A 23,505-nucleotide genomic window follows, 5' to 3' on the forward strand; every position below is an offset into this window, starting at 1 on the left:
GGCTCACAGAACCTACTGACTACACCCTCCTCTGAATGACTCAGACATGAGATAGGGTCTAGCCAAAGCATCTAATTACTCAGGGCAGGTCAGACGCTGGAATCAAAGCCCCACTTACTGCCAGGCTACTGGCCTCCAAGGTGTCAGAGAAGACAGCTGCAGGCGAGGGCCAGGGGACCCACGTTGGAACCTACTTCAGCAGCCCTTGGTCCCAGACAAGCCTGCTCTACAGACTGGGAAAGGTAATAAAGGGCTTTAATGGAGGTTTTATTATGGGCTGGGAGGCAAAACTTGGTTATCCAACTGGCAACCTGCTCTGAGAAACAAGCAGGTTTCTTTCATGTGGCAACTCTGACATGCTGAGATCATGCCGAAGAGCGGGAGGCAGAGCTCTGAATTTCTGCAACTCAGCACAGGCTTTGTGGGAGATGCCCAGACAGCTCAAAACTGGGGCTGCTGAGCCAGGCTGGGCTGAGGATGAAGAGCAAGGCTTGGTGGAGGTCCTTGGGCCAGCCTGTGGAGAAGACCACACCTCTCCTCATCACAATGGAGGGACAACAAACACTGCTGGCAGGTCCCAAAGGACCCCTGCCTCTGCCATGATGCTGGAAATGCAGCTGGAGATCCCAGGGCCCAGGACCTCCCAGATGTGTATATCTTTTCTTTTCTTTTCTTTTCTTTTTAAATTTTATTTATTTATTTGAAAAAGAGAGAAAGAGTGAGAGAGAGCATGAGCAGGGGGCAGAGGGAGAGGGAGAAGCAGACTTTCTGCTGAGCAGGGAGCCCAACATGGGGCTTGGTCCCAGGACTCTGGGATCCTGACCTGAGGCACCCAAGTGCCCCTTTATTTTCTTTTCTTAAAAGAAAAAGTCTACTAGTTCAAAAAAGAAAAGAAAAAAAGAAAAGAAAAGAAAAAAAAGAAAAGAGAAAAGAAAAGAAAAAAGAAAAGAAAAGAAAAGAAAAGAAAAGAAAAGAAAAGAAAAGAAAAAGAGTCCACTAGTTCAGAAGTGGCTGCCAATCACTTAAGAAACTTGTTACAAATACAAGTTGGTTCATACTACAAACACCTGGTTTTGGAGAATCAGCCCGATTTAGAAAAGAATTCATTAAAATATCTGAAGGAAAGTGAAATATATTATTTTGTTGTGGTAAAATATACCTGACGTAAAAGTTACTGTTTTAGTCATTTTTAAGTGTACAGTTCAGTGGCATTAAGTACATTCACATTGAAACAATATTTTTAAGAAAAAACCATTAGAGGTCTAGCATTGGGTAGAATAATTCTTAGGGAAAAAAATCTGTTGTAACTTAAGTACTTATGAGCGAACTATGTACTGTGCTGTACTCTAGTTGGTAGAGTTGTTTCTCACAGTGGTGCAAGCTGACATCTCTGAGACAGCTCAGAGTATCCCAGGGTTAAACAAAAAAGTAAATGGATGTCAGATACCGGGAGCAATGTTTCTCACTGTTGGAGTGGGAGGTTACAGATAAAGAAGGGGATGAACCATGTGGTACTGGATTAGCCAGAGATAACCAGATGAACTCATGCTTAGCTTAATATAGATACTAATGGGTAAATATGAAAATAATTATAGATATATATATTAGTATACACATACGTATTTTCCTGACCTGACAGCTAAGAGGTCCTAGAAGTAATGAGATTCTAATAGCAACAAGCACCCCCAACACCCAGATCTTGGTTTCTAATTCCATTATACAACAAAAGGGACTAGAGCTCTTGATTTTAGAGCTGGAGCAGGGAAAATACAAGATGAGCCTGGTGCATCCTATAGGGTCAGAAAGTAAGGAAGTGCTCAAAAAACAAAACAGTAGGAAACAGTAGGAAAATGTCAAAAAGAAGGAACCTGGGACGCCTGGGTGGCTCAGTGGTTGGGTATCTGCCTTTGGCTCAGGGCGTGATCCCTGAGTCCCAGGATCGAGTCCCACAATGGATTCCCTGCATAGTGCCTGCTTCTCCCTCTGCCTATGTCTTTGCCTCTCTCTGTGTGTGTCTCTCATGAATCAATAAATAAAATAAAATTTTAAAAAAGAAGGAACCAACAGAACTCCCAATGGCTAAAGTTGAAACAATTTGAGCAACAAAATAAATGACATAGTATTAGATTATATAACCCAAAATATAAAATAAATACAAATGAATCCATACTGACAAAAATGAATTTTGAATAAATAAATGATAGAGAATAGATAAGTTTCCCACGCAGAAGAGTACTAAATAATTTATGGAGATACTGCCCTCTTAAGGAGTAGATTATAACCCTCTACCTCTTAGATGTAGGGCAATCTTGCTTACAAAGATTACAGTATGAAGAGAGGGGAAATTAAAAACTAATTTTGCAGAGGAAAAATGTGACAAAAAAAAAAAAAGAAAAATGTAACAAACGCTACCAAGGTCAACAATCATCAGTGATAAGGCAAGTTGATAGCACTTGCTCTTGATACAGTACATTGAGAATGGCACTGCAGCTCTATAAACTTCCTCTCAAAAACCCATAACCCTAGTCCAAACAAAATAGAAGCCAAACCCAAACTGAGAACCATTCTACAAAGTATCTGAGCTATATGCCTCAATATTGTCAAGGGTGCCAAAAACAAGAAAAGTCTGAGAAACTGTCCCAGCCAAGAAAAGCCTAAGGAGAAATGACTAAATGTCATGCATTATTCTGAATGGGCCTGGAACAGAAAAAAAGTGACATTAGGAAAAACTAATAAAATCTGAATAAAGTGTGGGTTTAGTTAATAATAATGTTTCAGAGGTGCCTAGGTGCCTCAGTTGATGAAGCATCTGACTCTGCTTCTGCACAGGTCATGATCTCATGGGCCATGAGATTGAGCCCCGCAGTGGGCTCCGTGCTCAGCAGGGAATCTACTTGAAAATTCTCTCCCTCTGCCTCTCCCCCAACTCATATGCACTCTAAAATAAATGAGTAAATCTTTAAAATAATAACAATCATCATATGGTTTCACTTATATGGGGAATATAAGGAATAATGAAACTAGGGGTGGGGGAAGAGGAGGTGGGTGGGGGGATGGGGGTGACTGGATGACGGGCACTGAGGGTGACACTTGATGGGATGAGCACTGGGTGTTATTCTATATGTTGGCAAATTGAACACCAATAAAAAATAAATTTACAAAAAAAAAGAAAGAAAGAAATAATGAAAGGAATTATAAGGGAAAAGGAGGGGAAATGAGTGGGAAAAATTAGAGAGGGAGACAAACCATGAGAGACTCCTTACTCGGAGAAATGAACAAAGGGTTGGGGAAGGTGAGATAGGCAAGGGGTTGGAGTAACTGGCTGACAGGCACTGAGGAGGGCCCTTGATGGGATGACTACTGAGTGTTAAACTAAATGTTGGCAAATCAAACTTCAATAAAACATACATACATACATAAATAAATCCATCCAACACTCGGGAAATGTGAAAAAATAAAATAAAATAATAAAAATAATATTTCAATATTGATTTGTTAGTTGTGGAAAATGTGCCATCACAATGTCAGATGTCCACAGTAGGGGAAACTGTGGGATATATGAGAACTCTGTGTACTATCTTTGCTACTTTTCAGTATGTCTAAAAATATACTTAAAATAGAAAGTTTATTTTAAAAGACACATAATGCATGCATACATTAATTGATATTTATTTCTTAGGTGTCTAATATGAGCTGGCAATCATGCCTGGTCTCAAGAAGCACACTCCAATAGCAAAACACCAAAATATCCCAAAGCAGCACCATACATGGCAAAGGAAGGTGAATAGGCAGGAAAGCTGCAAAGCAAGCACTCCTCTGGTTCCAGAGGAGCAATCACACCCATTGAGTGTGAAAGGAGTATAAGGATACTTCTTCTGTGAGCCCCCATGCTCCAGCCTTTCCAATGAATCAAACAATTCCTTCACCATCTCTGTTCCTGGGTCTGTGTTAGAATGAATGAGATGTTGTCTCTGTAGGGCATGTGGTGGCATCAGTAAATCCTTACCCCAGGTTCTAGATCAAGTGCTTCCCTACCTGCTCCAGAGCAGTGACAGTGTTCTGAAAATTCCCTGCTTTTCCCCTTTGTCACAACCAACTATGGGTGCTTGGGATCATCTTTTAGAGTTTGAGGCTCTGTCCTGGTCAGTTCGGCAGATGAGGGCCCAGGGACCTTGATGCCATATTTAAAGAGCTGAGTCCCTGAATGAGCCACTTGGTTTCATCCCATCCTGCAATTTATTCTTTCAACACAAACTGAACCTCTGCACAGCTGCCAGGCTAGCATAATGGCCCAACCATGGGATCTCCACTCAGACTTCCTGAGTTCAAATCTGGCCCTACCACCTATAAGGTATATGATCTCTGGGAGTGAACAACCTATCCAAGCCACAGACTCCTATTGTAAGATGAAGAAACAAATGAACGTATGTTGAGGAGATTAAATCAACAGACACACAAAGGGCTTAGCAAGGTATGTAGCACAGTCTCTACACTCAGTAAGAATTTGCTGCTATCATTATCAAGTGTTGGGGATACAAAAGACGACAAAGCTGATATAGATGTTTGTCTCATTGGAAAATGAAATCTGGTAGATTCCATCCAGTGGCCACAAGTTATAGGCAATGAGAGGAGATTGGCAGAGAAAATATGATCTGACTATGGAATGACATCGTTCATGGATAATTTGGGTCATGTGCTAAGTGTGTCCCTACACAGCATCCTCTGTGGCCATCTTTCCCTGTCAAAATCAGAATCCTGTAATATGATAAATGATTTGTTGTAAAATATTTTCATGATGGCAGTTACACTTAATAGAGTAACATCATTTCTGCACTATATGGATAATTTAAAGGTATTCATAGGAATACTGAGAACCTGGACTATCATAAAAAAGTCAATCAGTATGCATTTCCACTTCCTATATATGTTCTTTTGTTGCTGTTGTTGTTGTTTTAATTTTTATTTTCAGTACATTAAATTTACTCATAAAAACATTCCAAAAATGTACAATTTTTCTTTTTTAACAAAGTATAATAAAACATAAAAACTCCAGAAACAATAATTAACATTTATAATTCAAAATCAAATTAGCAGAATATTAAATATTTACAAAACTGTATCTTTTAAAAATATAAAGTTACATGCAATTTTGTAGAATTGACATAAAAGAATGGCTCAAAAATGGGAGAATTTTTCTTCATTCCTAAAAAAGACAATCTGTCCAATATAAGCTGAGAAGATTCTTGAGTACCCAAGGGTCTTCGATTTCGGTACCAAAGCCTTCATCTTTGTGCATGTAAAAACTTAATGCGTGTGAAGGGCTTGTTACAATACCCTTGACAGAGATGCGCTGAGCTCCCCTCCCCCCAGACCAGTGTAGTAAAGTTAACGTTTGGCCTCAACCAGCAAGTATGTGGTTTCCAGAATGTTGATTAAAGATTTTTTCATTCAGAACCTAGGGACTTTGCAAATTGAGCCTCTTCAGAGCCCATGGCTTTAAACTGTCACCTGACTCATTCTTTGGGAGTCATCTGCGCTTTGGAAAGGACTTCCTCCCCTTTGGGTTCCACAGGCCTATATATGTTCTTGAAGAAAGTACTATCCTTTATAGTAGCTAAAGGTCCCTTTCAGTTTGGCCCCCAATATCCTTTGATTTCCAGCTCTAGCTAGCAGATTGAGTCTCCTGCTGCCACCCTTCACCCAACTCACCTCTAGGAAAACAAAAACACTTTGCTCAAAGAGTAGCCCATTCTTTCTAAAGTTGGATTTTCTCCACCGTGAGAGCGTGCAGGGGGCAGTGCTTCAGTGAGCCTCCACTCACCATTGTGTACCCTGAGACCACTCCTCACCTCTGTGCACGGCAACATTTCTGCATGAGCATCCTTCCCACTGGTGTGTCCCCCTGCTGGATGGCAATGATCTAGTCCTCAGTTAAGAGGTAGCTTCTTGTTAATCAGACTAGGTTCTTGCACAACAAAAACTGCACAATTCACTGAGGCTTCTGGGCCTGTAACAACTTATTTCTTCAAGGATGCAGACTATTCCTTCTGTATCCTGTGCATTAACACTTTGGAATGTGAAAAAGGAATTTTATCGTTTTCCCATTAGTTATGACCACTGCCTGGTCCATAGGAAATGCTTAGTAAATATGAACGAGGTGGTAATTTCCTTGAATGAATCTCTTCTATTACATTGCTTGGCTATTTTTATTTCACAAATAATTACATGGTGCTTACCATGTGCTCAACACTGTCCTGTGTGTTTTTTCATATATTCATTCATTTAAGCCTCACATAATACTATGAGGCAAATACTATTCTTATTCTTTTTTACAGACAAGGAATCCGAGGCACAGAAAAGTTAAGTAACTTGCTTAAGGTCGCTCACTAAGCAGCAGAGCTGGTATGGGAACCTGGAAGATCTAGGTTTAGAATTTGTGCTCCTAACCCTATGCTATGAGCAACTTGTGTATTAGTGTACCCTCCTCCTGCCACAAGGGGTGGACACTGGCTGGGGCATGGTCAATCGGAGAACCACATCTCCCTAATCAAAGGTGCAATCTAGGATGTGGACATGTGGCTCAAGCCAGGCCACAGAGTCCCCTCGGCCCCAGCCCCCTTCCCACCTATGGTTCTGCCATTTGAAGCAGGAGGAGAAGGTGTTTACCTTTGGAAGAATGGAACAAGAGAGATATGAATCCTGGAAGCACTGAAGGAGGAAAAACCTATCTCTTGGAGAATAGAGTAAAGGCCAATGCTAGAAAAGTGATGTAGGGATGTGAGCAGAAATGAAGGGGGGGAGGATACACCTCTCCCCCTGTTACAATTTCCACTTTACTCTCCACTTTTTAAAAACTTCAGCTAGTAGAGTTGGGTTTATGCTACTTTCAGATAAAACTCCCATTCATTTGTTGATGGGATGGATGATTTAATTAAAAAATAAGTGAATAAAGGGCCTTGATTAATATCACTCATCCATCAGTCAAGTAAATAGCCATTGTATCATGTGCTGTGACAAGTATGGGAGTCATAGCAGTGGACATAAGAGCCCCTGTCCCCATGAGGAGGGAAGACAGATCTTCAAATGATGAATTGCAGTGGGCTAGCAGGCTCTAGTAGGATCTGAAACCACCCCAGGGTGGCTGAAGTGCAGAGTGTGGAGTGACCTACGACAAAGTGAGGACAGGGAAGGCCACATCAGAAATTCAGTCTTACGCTGAGATCAGTGGCAGGAGTAAAGGTGAGGGAGGGGTTTGGACACTGAAAGGTTTTAATGGGGGTGACATGTTCAGATTTGTGCTTTCAACAGCTCTGCCTGAAGTGGGGAGAACATAGGGTCTCGGTAAAAAAGTAACAGTGGTCTGCCCTAACGTCACAGCAGAGGAATCTAGAAACATTTGAGAAGTTAAATTCGGGTCACAGCAGCCCAGGGAACCAAAGCTGGAAGAGAAATTAGAGACTTCTGGGGATCTAGGGAGCAGTTTCCTTTGTCCACAGATAAGTACATCAAAGCTGCAGAGCGGTACCCCTCTCATGGAGTGCAGTACACATTTGGGAAAATCCAAGCAACGTCTCCAGCACTGATCATGAAAGAAATTGTACTTAACGCATAAAGCAAATAAAAATTTGAAATAAAATAAAATAAATAGAGATTTTTCTTTCCTGTTCACAGTTGTTTAGCTGTAAAAGCCATCGCTAATTTGTCTTTCTTCCTCCCTAGCATCAATGAATTTAGTGCCTTGTTTTCTCCAATAGGTCTCTCATCAGTCTTTTTGGTCGTTTTTATTTTCTTTCAAATTAGCCTTGACCTCTAATTCCATTATTTTGACATTATGCTAAAAGAAGTCAGCCAGACACAAAAGGACAAATAGTGTATGATTCCACTTCTGGGGGGCACCTCAAGTAGTCAAATTCAGAGGCAGAAAGTAGGGTGGTCATTGCCAGGGGGTGCAGGAAGGGAGAGATGGCGAGTTATTGTTTGGTGAGTTTGAAGTTTCAGTTTGAGATCATGTAAGATACACGGTAGTGATGGTTTCACAGTATGAATGTACATAATGCCATAGAACCATATACTGAAAAGTAGCTAAAATGGTAGACTTTATGATATATATATATATATATATATATATATATATCACCTTTCCACAATAAAAATAAATTTTAAAAAACACTGGAATTGAGTGCATGTTTTTTCCAAGAAGCTTTCTTATTTCCTTTTTTTCTTTTTTAAGATTTTATTATTTGAGAGAGAGAGAGAGAGAAAGCACAGAGGGGTGAATGTCAGAGAGAGAAGCAGACTCCCCATTGAGCAGAGAGCCTGATGCAGGGCTCTATCCTGGGATTCCAGGGTCATTACCTGAGCCAAAAGCAGACGCTTAACCAATTGAGCCACCCATGCACCTATTTTCCTGTGTCCTTCTCCTTAGAGCGATCCTGACACAGGACCTGTTTAACACATATCCTTATTTTATAAATGTTGATTAAAGACCCTCTCCCGACATTTCCTCACTTCTTCCTAACAACCACCAAGTGTGGTAATGATATTGGCCCCACTTTACAGATGAGCAATCCAAACTTCAAAGATTTCCACTGAAGAATGCAAAGCTTGGATAAAGTGGAAGAGAAATTTCTTGTTAAAGACACTGACTCAGAACTCATTTCTTTATTTGAGGTCTATAAAATTAATTTTGAGAGCCTTAAACCCGTTACACCTAAATCATCTAAGAAACCCATGGCTTAATGTGGGGTTTCTTATGGGCAGTCCTTCAGCATCTCGCTTCTACATAGGTCTGTTCTCTTTTGTAAGAAATTACCAGAATAAATCACTCTTAACACACAGAAGCCGAACTCACCGAACCCCAGCCCAAAATCTGTTCTGGAATATCCCAAAGCATTCCCATAGGACTATTACAAAGAACTGGAGCTAACTGTTCCAAATGGAACTAACATAAAAAGGGTTAAGTGAATGCCGTTTCACTTTTCTAGATGTTCAGTAATTAAAAGAGGGATCATTGTCCCCGTGAGTATTATTACGTTGCACACCAATCTTCCTACACAGAACCCAACAATGCTCAAGTACCAGCTACCCGTGATTACCGAGACCCACTTTCCCTTACCCAAAGGCTATCCATGTGTTCTTTCTTGAGGTACAAGGCATCAGGGAGACTGTCCCATTCCATCTTTGCTGTTTCTACGCTTTCTGCATTCCTGATGTCATGTCAGTCCTTACCCTACAACCAAACAGCACAGACCTGATGGACCACCAGGACTCCCTTCCCTCTGTGACCACTCCAGCCTGCTGTGCTTGGGACCAGGAGGGAGTGGGGCTGCCTGAGGTCTTCAGAGGATGCTGGCACTCTCAGGGTGAGCCCTGGAGGCAGAGGATACCTGGAGACCTGCCAGAGGGACTCCCCAGACAGCCTGAGAACCAGCTGTCAAGGAGTCTCTCCTTAATCTGCAGCACCATCTTTTGAGAAGACAGTGTACTTAGAGACAGCGCTGGGTGAGATCAAGGTTGGGAATCGGAGCTGCTAACTCATCGGGGGGACGGGGATGTCTGCATTGCATCCCTGCCACACTTCTAGCTTGGAGCAGAACTGCTTATTTATTCTAAAACCTCATTTTATTTATGTGTTTCCTTAGATTATTTGTTTGAGAGGGAGAGCTCGAGCAGCAGGAGGGACAGAGGGAGACAGAGAATCCCAAGCAGGCTCTATGCCCAGCATGGAGCCCAACACAGGGCTCAATCCCACAACCCTGAGATCATGACCTGAGCCAAAACAAAAAGTCGGCTTCCTAACAGACTAAGCCACCCAGGCACCCAGTGAAATCTCATTCTTTTTAAAAGTTCCTGCCCAGGCTGTTCATTGAAACACCAAAGGACATTTGCTTTCAGCTGCATGATCTGGATCCGTGGTTTACCTCAATGTCTCTGAGCTAAAAGTGACTTGTTCCTTCTCTTTACACCAAGTGGCCATTCTCCCTTTTGTTCCCAGTGCTCTCTTATGCTTCTCTGATTTTCTTCCTAAGGGTTTCCTTTTCTTCCCCAACTGGAATGAAAGCTCATTTAGAGTTCATTGCTAGCCTCAAACAGTGCCAGGAATATGGCAGGTATTCCATAAACATTTCTCAAACGAATAAATGCATTGTGTAGACACTGCCTGACTCTCCGTCATAACTTCAGGCTGTGAACTCTGCATGCAGCCTTTCCCCACGAAACCCTATACACCATCTCAGGGGATAATTACTGAGGAGTCAAAGGTGCTTGGGATTGTACTCAGAGATATTAGATGCAACATAAAAAGAAATCAAGTCAGAAAAGGAAAACAATCCCCAAATTCCAACCACCACCAGGATTTGAAATCTAGACATAAGCCCCAGAACCAGGAGTAAGGAGCTGGAGTGGGTCAGAATGGATAGCTTCACACAGCAGGTCAGGGTCGGGTGGGATGGGGCTGGGAAGGACAGGAGGAGGAAAGGGTAAGTGCTTAGACAAAGCAGCCATGTGGCATGGCCAAAAGCTTTGTCCATGGAGAAGAAAGAAGAAAATGCAAAGCCCCATATCTTTTTGTGGTGGGCTTCCTCTTTATGAAAACTTCCAAATGCCTTTATGTTACCTATGCAACACCCTACAAACCTTTCATCTTCTGAAGCAGGACCCATGGGGCTCTGCACCTTCTCCTTCCCAAGGCTTTAAGGAGTATCAAAGGGGAAAAGTGAGTATCTCAAAATGAAGCTCTGTTGGCCCCAAGAGAAATAGAAAAAATGTTTAAATATTTTATCTATTTATTCATGAGAGACACAGAGAGAGGCAGAGACACAGGCAGAGGGAAAAGCAGGCTCTCTACAGGGAATCTGATGTGGGACTCAATCCCAGGACCCCAGGATCACACCCTGAACTGAAGGCAGACGCTCCACCACTGAGCCACCCAGGTGCCCTGAGAAACAGAAGATTTCCTGGATCAGAATCCAGCCCACCTCTGGGAAACACCATGGAATAACTCAGAGGTCGTGAGACCCGGACTTGGGCCCACGTGATCTGATCACACCCACACCGCGTCCCCCTGTACACTCCTCACCACTCCCCATCCAGAGCCATGCTAGACCCCTGATGACCCGTGGCCTTTGCTCGTTTTAGCCATTCTCACAGGAGAGCAGCATTCCCTCATCATAGTCTCAATTTGTGTTTCCGCAATGACTAATGAGGTTGAGCATCTTTTCATGTGCTTCTTTGCCACCTGTGCATCTTCTTTGGTGATGTGTCTATTCAAATTGCTCATTTTTTAAATTTTATTGACTTATGAGAGTTCTTCACATACTCCGTATACAAGTCCTTTGTCAAAAAAGTAAGCTGCAAACTCTTTCCCAGTCCCTGGCTCAACTTTATGTTCTCTTAACAAAGTCTTTCAAAGAGCAGAGGTTCTAAATTTCGATGAAGTCTAACTTGCCAGTTGCTCTTTCATGGAGCATGCTTTGGAACTGTACCCAAGAAACCCTCACCTAACCCAAAGCCACAAAGGTTTTTCTTTTCCTCCTACGTTCTAGAACATTTCTGTTATCTACTTAACTCTATTGTGATTACAGTACATAGTTTGTATGATTTTGAGTCTCTTAATTCTGTGAAGTTTTGGGATCCCTGGGTGGCGCAGCAGTTTGGCGCCTGCCTTTGGCCCAGGGCGTGCCATCCTGGAGACCCGGGATCGAATCCCACGCCGGGCTCCCGGTGCATGGAGCCTGCTTCTCCCTCTGCCTATGTCTCTGCCTCTCTCTCTCTCTCTCTATCAAAAAATAAAAAATTCTGTGAAGTTTTGTTTTATAACCCAGGATATGGCTTATCTTGATGAATGTTCTGTGTGTCCTTAAAAAGAATGTATATCCTGCCGCTATGGGGTGAAGATCATGTCCAGTCGGCTGATGGCGTCATCCGGTTCCACCTATTTGCGGATTTTCTATTGGTTCTATCATTCTGAGAAAGGACTTCTAAAGTCTCCCGCTGTGAAATTGTCTCTTTTCAGTTCTATCTGCTTTTTTCTTTCGTGTATTTTAATGTTCCATTGTTAGAGGCAAAACATTTAGACGTGCTAGGTCTTCCTTGTGAATTGACTCCTTTATCATTATTACCAGATTTAATGTCTTTCTTTGCCCCTGGAATTCTTTTCTGTGATCTACTTTGTCTCAAATTAGTACAGGCACTCCAGCTCTACCCCCGGGGTGGTGTTGGCCTAACAGATCATCACCATTTCCTTTTACTTTTAACAAACACCTATCCCTGGAAGGGAGTATTTTATAATATAAAAATTATTGATACGCTTGGATTTCAATTCACCGTTTTGTTCTTTGTTCTCTTCATACTCTCTGGGGTTTGTTTCTCTATCTCTCCTTCTCTGCTTTCTTTAGATTGATTTGAATAATATTTAGTATTCCATTTTAACCTACCTGCTTCATTTTTTTTTTTTTACTGTATCTCTTTGTATAGATTTTGCAGTAGTTGCTCTTGAAATGACAATACACATAATTAACTTTTCCAGTCTAGTTTGGTTCAATATTTTACTGCTTCAAGTGGAATGTAGAAACTACCAGCTGGCCCCTTCACTCCCCCTTTTGTCCTAGTTGCCCTAGGTTATATCTACATACACTGAAAATTCTGTCAGACGACATTGTATTTTGTTATTGTTGTTTTTAAAACAGACGTTAAAGAACTCGTTGGAGAAGAGTAGCCTATTAAATTTCCTGAGATATTTATTATCTCTGTTACTCTTCTTTGACTCTAGATGTTCCCAGTTTCCTCCTGGCATAACTTCCATTGTGTCTGCAGACTTTCTCTACCAATTCCCTTAGATCAGGTCTGCTGATAACAGGCTCTTTCCCTCATCAGAGAATTTTTTATTTTGCCCTCATCCCTGAAAATATTTTCACAGATGTTGAATTTTAGATGAAGAGTTCCCTTTTTTCAGCACATGAAAAATGTCATTCCAGTTTCTTCTGGCTCTCTGGTTTCTGATGAGAAATCAGAGAACTCCACAGTTACTAGAATGAGATTTTCCTACAAATCTGGAGGAAATGTATCATTTCTCTCTGGCTGCTTTCAAGATTTTCCTGTCTTCTGTTTGCAGCAGTTTAATTATGATGTATCTGGATGTGGCTTTCTTTGGAATTACCTAAGGTTTGAGGTTCACTGAGTTTGTTGAACCTATAGGTTTCTGACTTTCATCAAATTTGGAAAGTTTTCATACAATTTTTTCTTAGTCTTATATTTTTTCTCCTTTCCTTCTATTGCCCTGATGACATGAATATCTGACCTTTTGTTATTGTTCCACAGGTCCTTGAGGACCTGTTTTTTGGGGTTTTTTTTGTTTTTGTTTTTTTGTTGTTGTTGTTGTTGTTGTTTTAATCTTTTCTCTTTTCGTCCTGATTTGATCATTTCTACTGATCTATCTTCATGTTCTGGCTCTCTTCTGTCATCTCCATTCTACTGTTAAACCCATCTAGTGAGATTTTATTTTTACCTCTGGGTTAACACATTTTCTTAAATTTCCTGGATTTTTTTTTTTTTTACACCTTCTATTTCTTGGCTGAGAATTTCTATCTTTTCACTCATTTCAAGAGTGTTCTCCCTTACTTGTTAGAGCATTTTTATAATAACTGCTTTAAAATTTTTGTCCTTGTTAGTGAGACATTGACTTCTGTTGATCATCTTTCTCTGTTCTTTGTGTGCCAAGTAATTTTGGATTGTATCCTCAACATATTGAGTATCATTTTCTGAGATTCTGAGTTGTATTTAATCCTACAAAGAATGCATTTAGGCCACAAGTTCTAATTAGCTCTATAAGGGTTGTGGTTCCAAGATCGATTCAACTTTTAAAGCTTTTGTCATACTATTTGGATACTACTCAGTGGCCAGTCTGGAATTTGGGTAGTGGTATATATCCTATAGCTCAGCTCTCAAAATCTATATCTACTCTTTAGGGTTAAGCCTACAACATGAGCAGCCCTGAGGGTTGGACCAGGGATCCATAAAGCACATTAAGGGGCTTCCCTACAGTTTCAGGTTCTAGCAGGCTCCCGCTGCCACTGCTACCTTGGAATTACTTGAGCTGGGACAAAAGAAAATGAATAAAAAACTAAAAGAAAAGAAAAGTGAGGGACTTCTACACTCTGAATATTAGGAGCTTTCTTTCCCACTTCAACCCGAACTTGAGGACTTCTCCTGGACATTTTTGTTACATCCTCCTACCTGCTCACAGATTTTGGGTTTATTGAAGTCAGGAAAATATCAGAGTGGGAGAGAAATAATAAACTCACCCCCCAGTTAAGTGGTAATATAAATTCTAACCTTTTCTCCCAATCTACATGATACTGTTTACTTTTCAGAGTTCTCAAATAGCTACCTTACACATTCCATCCAGGCTTTGGATTCAGTGGGAGACACAGGTTGCAGTGTCCTTTCTCCATCTTACCCAAAACCAGAATCTTCTTCTGTAATGCTTCCAAATTGAAGAGATACATGTGATTTTTAATTTTTTCCTACATTTTTCTAATTATTTTTTTTTAAATAATAAGAAAACAAAATGGCCAAAAGGGTTAGCCAATCTAGATTTGTCCTTCAGAGGGATGGGTAGTTTTACTGTCTCTGTCTCCACATAACATGACTCAAGATCATTTGATAAGGACTCTCAAAAAGCTCTAAGGCATACCTCAAGGATCTAATGAACAATGCAGTCACTCCTGGGCTCTGTGAGTTTTTACTGGTTGAATAAAGCATTATGATCACATACCGGGGCTCCCATCTTCAAGAGTTAAGGCCATCCTGCCCTTGCAACAGCAAAACCAACCTTAACTGGACACTTGTGGTGCCACTGCATCTGAGTGATTAGGTAGGAGTTATGTTTCCTCTTGCAGAAGGGAACTGTAACAACTGTTGAGTACTTCTATGTGTTGACACCGTACCAGATACTTCTCACACATTATTTGCTTTAGTCCTCACCACAACCAGAAAGGTAGGTATTATTAGCATCATTTATAGTTGAGAAACCCAAGGCTCAGTTAAGATTAAGGCACTTGCCAGGTTCCCAGAGCTACTAAGTGGTGAGATGCAGTTTGAATCTTATTCCAGTGTCTTTATTCTTCCCACACATTATGAGCCCCTTGAAGAGAGTATTTGTGTTTGATTACTCTCTGTAAATCCACGGCTCTTCACCTAGCAGGACTCCATAAATGAATTCATTAATTTAATAACCAACTAACCTCTATCTTGCTGGGCTCTTTTCCTTTTCTTCCTGTCTATTTCCATGTGTTTTCCTTGCTCCCTGCTCTGTCTTCCAAAGGGACCCTGAACTCCTCAACAATCTGGCATGCAACATCTGGTCACTTAAAAACACTGAAATGACTGGCAAGATTTCTCAGTTTCTGTTCAGATGCAGAGTATCGTGGAGATACCTCGAGCCCTATCTACTCCTTCCTCTGTGTCTTCCCACCACAGCCAATGCTGGGCTCTGCATACAACCAGTATCCCATAATACTGCCAGTTGCTCCAGTCCTTGGTTAACCTTTCTTACTGTTTCTTCGTTCCTGGGTGGCTGCTCTTTCATCCCACCTTCCCTACATGCCCTGGAGAACCTGCAGTCCACTCTATAGTTTTCTTTAAAAGAGATTCTTATAGTTGGTGAGAGATTGGATGACGCGATCTCTGAGGTTGTTTCAATGCTAACATTATGTGCCCTTATGATTCCAGGTAACACTAAGTGATATGCCTTCTTTGACCTATGAGCCATCTGACCTTAGTAATATACCCTAAAAGTAGCTCTCAGAATTTAAGATGATAAGAATTATTTGAAGTGGTTGACAAAATGCTGATTCCCTCACCCTAGCTAACAAATTCTGAATCAGTACATGTGCCAGGGCATAGACTCTGCAGTTTTAGCAAGTGCTCACAAGCAGTTCTGATGCAGGTGGACTATAGCATACCTAAGAAATTTTGCACTAAGTAAAGGTATTAGTGAGATGCCTTGTTTTATACAGTACTTAGACCAGCAAGCACTCAGCATAAATGCGCTGATAGTAATTCTGGACAGAATTATCTTTTGCCTAAATGAAGAAACAGACTGTCCATAACAATAACAACAATAGCTATGACTTGCTGGGGTCTTATTCTGAGCCAGCAACAACACTACATTATCCATTGAATCCTCATCTGAACAAATGCTACTATCCAAATTTTAAAGAAGACAGAACTGAAATTGGGGGTTAAGGCAGGTCACAGCTAGTACATGATTAAGATTGGATTTGAACATGGGTTTGTGGGACCCCAAAGACAATGTTCATTCTACATCACCACCCTTCCTTTCTTCATAGTAATGACCTTGGGGGAAAGGTAAAATGATTATTATGTATAAGCTCTGCATGGTATTAGCCTACCTCTCAAAATTAGAAAGAAATATGGTTGATCATAAAGGAAAACCCCCAACAATGAGCCCAAGGGAAGTTGTGGAAGAACTTGAATGTTTAGCTTCATCCTTCCTGAAGGGAGAGAAATGGAAAAGATGACCTCCCCACCCAAGGCTTTTCAGGCCAAGAATTCCATTAAATCTTGCCCTCAACTAAATACCTGTCTCCATTCTAAAGGTCTAGTTATAGTCAGCTTTGCCGGCCTGTAGGTGCAAACATCTGGATGGCAGGTGCTTGATTTTGTAGGTGCCAGAGGACACACAGCTGAGCTGCACAGCTGAGGGGACAGGGGAGGAAATGTCGTGCATTGATGTAGCACCTTCCCATTCTCCCCAAGCCCCCTTCAACAGGGAAGTGATGGGGGTGGGAGGTGACCGGAGGGCCAGCAGCTGTGGAACAGCTGCACAGGGGAGCATTTAAGACCAGGAAAGGAAGTGAAACACAGAAGGGCAGTCAGTCTTGAGGAGGGTCTAAGGGAAGTGGAGGGGAATGAAGCTGAATCTTCCTGCCTGATGCTGCTCTGGGGAGGCCTGCTTAAGCTCAGAGACCTAGGACTCTGCTTCCAGTTCTCCAAGAGGAGGCAAAAGAAGGAAGAAGGAGGAGTTTTTTGTTTTGTTTTCATTGGAAACAAAGAATCACACAGGCAGCATGTGCTTGCTCCGCCATCCATGCCCGTCCCTGCAACTGGCTGTGGAGTTCAAAGAACCCACTAGCTCACAGGTACAAGAGACTTCCATTGTCATTTTCTTTAAATCCATTTGTACCTCATCCAAGGTCTCTTACCTACTAAGAGGAGCAAAACAGAACAAATCCTCTTCCATTCTCCTAAGACACTTCTCCCCAGAATGGTGCCAACATTGGAGACAGTCTTCTGGTCATGGGTAATGGACCCACCTGTCACCTGCTAGGATGTCCTTGTGCCAGCCTGAAGAGTCCAGTCCCTTCAGGTTCATTGCCACTGCACCCCAAGGCCGGCCTCCCTGGACCCCCACCCTGCCACTGCCTCCAAGATCAGCTGCCTCTCCAGGGCACCACCAGGACCCCCAAACCTCTCTGGGGATGTTCACTCTCTGCCATGCCATTCCCAAGATATTTGCCTCCTTCTTTTTCCCTCCCACTATAAGACACCAAAAAAAAAAAAAAATCCTGGTAGCTTTAGACATTTATAAAAGACAGAGAGAAACTTTAATTTTAACGTAGCCTCTATAATCCATCCTGCAAGAAAATATAAATTAATAAAATATGAAATGTATACAACCTTTCTATGTGATAAGTGCACAAGCAATAAAGCATAAAGTTCTAAGCACTTTCTATATGCTAGTTCATTTAATTCCCAAAAAATGTTAAGAGGTAGGTCATACTGCTATCCCATTTTTATGGACAAGGAAAGTGATGGCACAAAGAGACTGAGTAACTTACCTGAGGTCACATGGCTGGACAGTGGCAGAACTGGTATTTGAATCCAGATGGTCTGTCTCTAGAGTCTGTGATTATGATATAAACTCTACTTCTCACAAGTTACCTCCCTGAAACTTGAGAAGGGAAAAACAGATTAAAACACCTACAAATGAACATTTCAAAATGTGGGTTTTTTTTTTAAGATTTTATTTATTTATTCATGAGAGACACAGAAAGAGAGGCAGAGACAGAGGCAGAAGGAGAAGAAGGCTCCCTGCAGGAAGCCCAATGTGGGACTCGATCCCAGGACCCCAGGATCATGCCCTGATCTGAAGGCAGATGCTCAACTGCTGAGCCACCCAGGCGTCCCTCAAAATTTGTTTGAAGGACAGAAGACAAATAAATAAGTTTCCTAGGCATCACTTAAGACCCTCCATGTCCCACCATGATGCTGTGAAAGCTTACATCTCCTCTAAAACTACCAACAAAGAAAAGGACGAAAGAAAGAAGAAAGAAAGAAAGAAAGAAAGAAAGAAAGAAAGAAAGAAAGAAAGAAAGAAAGAAAGAAAGAAAGAGAAGAGAAGAGAAAAAAGAGAGGAAGGAAGGAAGGAAGGAAGGAAGGAAGGAAGGAAGGAAGGAAGGAAGGAAGGGAGGGAGGAAGGAAGGAAAGGAAAATCAAGTTCTATTTCAAAAAATTAACCTGAAATAGACCAGATTTCAAACCATGAGTAATTAATTTACTTTGAGGAGCAGGGTTAAAAGTTTAAACCATCAACAACAGACTTAAATACAGAGAACAAACAGGTGGCTGCCGGAGTAGAGGGGGTTGTGGGCACTAGTGAAAAAGATAAAGGGGGCGAGGGGTTAAACCATCAGTAAATGCAGCAGTTGAGTTCAATTCTGAAAAAAAGAAAAATTAAGTTGTATCTAAAAATCTGAGTTGAGTGATGGTTTTACCTGGTACATATGTTCTCTATCAACTAGTAAAATGCAAATGTGTCCTTAAAAAAAAATACTTCTCCAGCTGGGAGTAGAGATCTATAGAAATCGCATGTAGAACCATCAGATAGTTATATAGCTTCAGTAATAAAAAGTAAATCTTGTTTTTATATCTCCATCCCTGATCTCCCTCCTATGCTCCCTACTCATATTTCTTGGCCCTTTTAAGGCAACATGGCACAATCCAAATCCTTTACTCTTCCCCTAAAACTACCCCCAACTCCTATATTCTCTACCTTCAGAGCAACATCTTTTCAGTCTTCCAAGCCTAAAACCCAAAAGTCAGCCTGTTTGGAGTGCCGAGGAGGCACAGTCGGTTAAGCATCTGACTCTTGGCCTCTGCTCAGGTCCTGATCTCAGGGTCTGAGTTCCAGGCCCCCATCAGCCACCGCACTCAGCAGAGTCTGCTTAAGTTTCTCTCTCCCTCTCCCTCTGCCCCTTCCCCCCCACCAAAATAAATAAATCTTTTTTTTTTTTAAGGCATCCTGTATGTTTCTTTCTCCATCAGTCTCTAGTATCAAATTGCTCTCCAAGAGCATTTCACCCTTTGTGAATATATTTCCATTTCATTCCTTCTCCATCATCCCTTCCACTGAAATTAGTTCAGGTCCTCAAAATTCTTACCTAAGCTTTTTCTCAGAGGCTAAAGCTGGTCTCCTGGACACCTTCTCGACAGATCTCCACCCTTTCCCACTGTTACCAGTCATCTTATGACTATGCCATTCCTCCCGGGGTTCCCCCAATACCTATCAATTCCAGAAATCATAATCACCATGCTAATAATAGCTGGAATAAGTGGATAGAGTAAGCTCAAGTGCCCTAGTTAGTTCTCAAGTCTGGCACAACAAAGTGCAAAGCTCACCCTTCCAATTTCACGTCCTGCCCCCTAAACACCACAGACCCTGTGTTCAACCCCCCAGACAGCCATGATTCATATAAATACCTCATTCTTTCCCCTGCTTTGTGTTTTCACATGTACATTTTCCTCTCCCTGGTATTCGCTTCTCCCTTATTCTTTGCCCAAGCCACTCCAACATGTCTTTAAAGAATCAGCTGCAACGCCACCTGCCCAGGGACACATTCCCCACTCACTTAAGCAAGTTTAGCATTTTGCATAGAACTCCCCAAAAAGCTGCACTGAAACATAGAGAAACCAATAAAATCAACTGGATGTCTTCTGCCCTGTGTATTCCTGGTAACTATGAGAGTGCCTAGCACACAGGAGGCAACTCAGAATTTCTTCAACGAACCATAGATGCAACATTTACTCAAACCTCATTTTTCCATATTGGAAGTCAGCAGAGAGTGTGTCCAGGAGAGCAGAATGCCTGGCATTGCCCCCAGCTTCACCTGCCAGTTTTCTTATCCTGAGCAATGTATTTAACCGCCCTTTGCCTCAGTTTCCCCATCTTCAAAATGGGATACTATTGGCACAGACTTCCAGGGGTCGTACTGAGCACCAAGTGAGTTTCGCACATGGAAGGTACTGAGAAAAATGTACAGCAACTATCATACACCTAATAAACAATGGTTACTATGATTGGTTTTATAAAGATTGCTTAGGGGTCTTTATTAGTAAGACCTCTCTCATATCCACCCCTTTCTTTCCAAAGCTTCGGAGTTTAAAACCAAGCAATCCCAAGCCCAGCTTTCTAGCTCATATTGTATTCCTTTTATCAGTGTTTATAAACAGAGGTAGGCAGCATTTCTTCATGAAAACGTTCTTGCTCACTTCTCTCTGTGACTTGCTTGACAAGGGGACCAAATCCCATGTTTATACCCTGCCTCTCTCCTTGTTTTTCCTTTCTATTCAATGGGTTTCCCACAGCAGGATTTCTCCTTAGATCTAAGAATTTCCTGGGGCACCTGCTTAAATCTAGGACCCCGGGACACACTGAGATTCTGACTCAGTAGATGTGGAGTGGCACCCCAGAATCTGTATTTTTCCAGCACCCAAACGGATTCTGCTATAAGTGGTACATGCCCTTACCCTTGGAAAATACTGCCCTATGACCTCCCATCCAAGACCTAACAAGGGATAGATTCTGAAAGCAGAATCTTCCAGAACAAAAGGAGGAGGTGGTGGCAGTCGCAACAGCTGGGAGGCACGTATCTCAGCATCTCTTTATCTGCCTTGTCGCCAACCCTTCTGTCAGCACTCCATAAATAATAATCACCATGATAATAATAGCTGGAATAAGTGGACTGAAATTAAACATAAGAAAAGTGGAGCCACAGCTGGAATGTGCAGTGTTATAATGACATGGGGGAGGGAAGTCCTGGCTCTGATTAAGGAGAGCCCCACGGAGGCCCCATCGCCTCACCAACTACAGGGCAAAAGCAAACAGTCCTCCTGATGCTGGTGCAGATGCAAGAATTCTCATACAGAATCATCCCCACATGATATTTGTGACTCTCCAGGTGACCTCCCTGAGCCCAGACAGGACTGGTGTTCCTAGGGATCACTTGAAACCAAATTTCTTCACTCTGGCACTGGAGACTACCATTTCCCCCTGAAATCACCCAATCTTGCCACCAGTCCTCAGCTCTATTACTCCCAATCTCTTAACCGACACTTAGGGTTCCAATAGGGGCAAGACACGGGACTAGAAACAGGGAGATCACAGAAGGAGACACCGTGGTGGCCTCCTCAGATGTACAGCATCTTTATAGAGAGGAGAGCAAGGACATGATTAGTAAGACGAGGTCTTCCCTTCTTGCTCCCCCAGGTCCACTCTCTACCCACATCCTGCTCTGGGACCCTAGACGATGATGCCTTAGGAATGCATGAACCAAACCCCCATTCCCTCTGGCTGCCTTGGATCCCTCTGGGGTTCCACTACAGGACAGCTGACAGTGGGGGAGGTTGGAAGACAGGAAGAACAAGAGATGTAGATGTTTATTCCCCAGTTCCTCCATTCTTGTCCAAGGGCTAGCAGTGGCTGAATAGCCCTAGCTGAGGACCGAGCTGCCCTTTGGAGGCCTTCCCCTACAACTACCATCTTACCAAGTTCCAGCAATTATACTTTCCCCTGGACCTTTCTCTGATTTCCAATTCCAGGGGTGACCATCCAGTGGATAAAAACCTTCCATTGTGCACCTTATATCCACAAGCAGTCTCACACACAACCTGGAGCATCATAAATGTTCAACAGACAACAACTTTAATTAAATTGAATTGAAGTTCTCAGGTCATATAAGTTGTCCATCTCTGTAGCGATGGGTAGAAATAGGCTTCCAATGCAGAGACAACTCCTGAGGACAAGCTACAGGGAAACTGGTCCACTGCCCTTCATTTTAAAGAGACAGAAATGAAGGCCTCTTTATCCTTGGGATGGAGACTGACCTTTTTAATCCCCACTACCCTCTTTGCACAATATTGAACAGCAGAACCTAATGCCTAGGGCAGGAATCTCTGCTTACATTTCCCATAAAACTTCCAGTAGGTAGAGTAGACCTCAAACACAGTAGGTACTTGACTAATGTTTGTTGAGTTAATAAATTGAATGTTAATTTTATGGCAGTCACAGAGTATCAGCCCAGGTCTCAGTGGGAAACAAAAGGTACAACCAGATTGGTATCATTTGAGGTGGGTTTAATGAAAAGATGATTTAATAAATGTGGACGGAGTGTAAGGAAGTTAACAAGTAGTCCTGCAATACCCCAAGGCAAGTAACAGTGGACTACAATTATTATCCTTGGACTTGACAGGTTGGCAAGTTAGCTGTTATCCAACCCCAGAGAAAATTAGTGGGCAGAGCCACCTGACAGGAGTTATAACCTTCAGTCTAGGGACGAGTTGACCCCTTGTGTCCTCTCAGAGAGAAAGTTGGAGGAATAACCAGCTCACTATCTTTCTGCCTTCTGCTGTCCTGCTGGGGCTCCTCATTAGCCAAACTAATGGGAAACCAGAGGACATGAGAACTCACCGGAAGACATGAGAACTCACTGATCTGATGCCTAGCCTGTAGGGTAGAAAGTAGTGTGGGGAAGAGTAAATTATCCAAGAGGGGCAAAAGGGGATTACCCAGCACAACTATATATGTCTTATCTCACTATATCTTCACAATAATTTTATAAAGTAGAAATTTTCATTATTCTATGAGGAAACAAGGGCTCAGAAGGATTAGGTAACTTGCCTAGAGATGCACAGCTACTGGGTAAGTGCATCAGGGTGCAAATCAAGAAAGCCTTACTTCAGAGCTCTATCTTTAACCATCTCTATTGTCCTTTGCTTGAAGGGATCCCCAGAAAGAGATAGTTGACATCTGTGAACCCCCAACAGTGAACCACTGCTTTCATCATCTTTTCTGTGCCCAGATCACCAGTTTTGCAAGTAATGTGGTTTATTTTCATGTACCAAAAACCTGTATTGGATGACCTCTCAACCATTATATTTTCTCTCTTAAGTCATGCTAAGTTTCTTCACATCTCCTTAACCATCCCAGAGGCCCATTTCATGAAGGAGGAGAACACGCTCCAATAATCAGAGTTCGGAAGGAGCTTTAGAGTCCAAGGTCACCTGGTCTGTTCTTACATCCAATACTTACATACCTGGAGATGGTCTTGCAATCTCTGTCGCTATGCCTAAGCGATGAATGATTCCATGCTCCTGGTGTCCCCACTCAATCTGGGCAATGTACATCTCCCTTGTGACGTACATTTC

The 23,505-nt window shown here is 42.1% G+C and overlaps 1 long non-coding RNA gene across 1 annotated transcript in view; it reads right to left on the reverse strand.

Moving 5' to 3' along the window:
* The window catches only part of LOC112656629 (uncharacterized), a 172,070-nt gene that overhangs the window by 139,458 nt on the left and 9,107 nt on the right, over window positions 1-23,505 (reverse strand). Inside the window, exon 2 of the long non-coding RNA XR_003134527.3 lies at window positions 17,862-17,974. This is a non-coding gene — a long non-coding RNA (uncharacterized LOC112656629). The remainder of the gene's footprint in view (window positions 1-17,861; window positions 17,975-23,505) is intronic.

The sequence above is a fragment of the Canis lupus genome, chromosome 37, assembly GCF_003254725.2.
Source record: "Canis lupus dingo isolate Sandy chromosome 37, ASM325472v2, whole genome shotgun sequence".
Taxonomy (NCBI): domain Eukaryota; kingdom Metazoa; phylum Chordata; class Mammalia; order Carnivora; family Canidae; genus Canis; species Canis lupus.